A 2191-nucleotide genomic window follows, 5' to 3' on the forward strand; every position below is an offset into this window, starting at 1 on the left:
TATTATTATTATTTTTCAAAACCAGTATAGTGTTCTCTCGAGTTGTCTTGTAGCTTATAAAATATTGAGTATTAAGTATTGAGTGTAATATGACAATACAATCAGAACATTTTAATAATATATAAATAAATAGTAATAATAACTATAATTCACAAATATAGAATGATTAATAGAATTTACAATGTAAGACGTAAGTTATAAACATGTTTTTAAGTACAGTCGCGGTATCGGAATATTACCATGGATTTACCCAAAATAGATTTTAACCTCTGTAATAAATATGATAAAAACAAAACTAGCTAATTTATGAATGTAGATACACTGCCTCTATTGGCGATAAACAACGTATTAATGTTTTGGTCGACGGTGGATGGATGTGTAACATGCGACTGGAAAAATAAAATTATTATTATAATAATAGTATTATTATTATAAATAATACATAACGTGCCATTTAAAGATAATCAGTTTCTGTCGCCAATAATAGTCTAATTATTTCTAAATAATCATTATCAATTTTTATTTTTCAAAATTAAATTTTGAAGAGTCGTACAAATATTTGGTTTTCGAAGTAACGTGGCCAGTAAGTCTGGTTCGACAAATATTTTCAAGTTCGATTTTCGAACAGAAAAATATGATTGATAGTTCGGTTCAATTTTTTTTCATGTCGAGTTCGAATTTCGAATCAAACATCAAGGGTTCGGTTCGTTTCGGTTCGAGATTCGAACAGTTTGACCCTTGTTTGACCTATCACTAGTCTCTATATATGTACTCAAGAACTGATTTCGGATACCGACAGAAATAAAAATATGTATGAATCAGTTTTTAAAATGCCACCCCTACTAAAGTGCTGCTTTAAGCACGTACCTAGCTCGTCTATACATTGAGCCGACTCTGAATACATATAAATATTTTTAATAAATTTTCAATATGTAAGGTACAAAAAAGTTAACAAAATGAACAATATTAACGAAAAAAAAAAATAAATGTTAGAAATTTAAAAAATTTAAAAATTTAATTTAATTTAAATTTAATGCATACATAGAGAAATAACATATAACACTGCTTCACATATGCATATAAGGTAAAATATTTAATCAACTTATTAATTATAGTATTATGGTTTATCAATACCATAAAGTCTAATACACTTGACTAATAACTTAGTATATCGCTCTTTTAAGAAAATGCTGTACATCTCCTAAAAATTCTTTAAATAATTAGTTGCACTAGACCACCCACAATAATAAATAATAATAAAAAATTTATATTTTTTTTCTGTAAAATTTCTATACGTCGTGCACGAAATCGGTTTTTAATGCAGTATGAACTCTTTTATTGATATATATAATAATTCGATAAGATAAGTCAAATTTGATAAATGCTATTTTGGCCAGCTTTCGATGTCTTTCTTTTTGCCCCAGTGTGCGATGTTATGAATTGGTACACTGACGACCGAAAACGTTGTCTTTAATTTTTCTTCTTCGCTATAGTTTGATGATTAGATGAAAATAATAATACGACGTTCGATTATAATAATATGTATTTATCCATCATTGTTACATGGCTAGTACAAACAAATTATGTGACGAAGTCAAGGTTCATACGGTTAAATCCTTTCGTACGAGTCAAAACCTCTCGTGAAAATAATTATATACTCGTATAGCCGCGTGTGAGATATACTACATAATATGTACATATTGAGAGAGTGATCATTCGATTACTAGCCAAGTGAATGTGATGATTTATCATTACTTTCAAATTCAAATTCAAATAATACGACCAACAAAAGGTTTCAAGTATTTTTTTTTTCCCACCCCTGTGTTTATAAACCACCAATATATTTCTCGAGAAGCCTAACGTTGACGATGGACAAACACCTGGTTTCTGCAATGTATAGTTTGTTTTTTTAACTATTGTCCTTTGTATTTTTGAATTAAAACTTACAATTAACTTGGTATTAACTTTAAATAATATAAATGGGAACTTCTAATGTAATTTAATTTTAAAAAGTGAATTATTTATTTAATCACTGAGCAGTACTTGTATCGACTAATATTACTTTTTAAACAATAAATTACCCATTTTCAACCTACATTCTTTAGGAATCAGAAATAAAGGTTATCATTTAAGTTGAACATTTTAACAATTTTATTTATAAATTAGTACTGGGTAAAAAACACGCTTAAAA

Source organism: Sipha flava, unplaced genomic scaffold, assembly GCF_003268045.1.
Source record: "Sipha flava isolate LNK unplaced genomic scaffold, YSA_version1 298_pilon_pilon, whole genome shotgun sequence".
NCBI classification, from domain to species: Eukaryota; Metazoa; Arthropoda; class Insecta; order Hemiptera; family Aphididae; genus Sipha; species Sipha flava.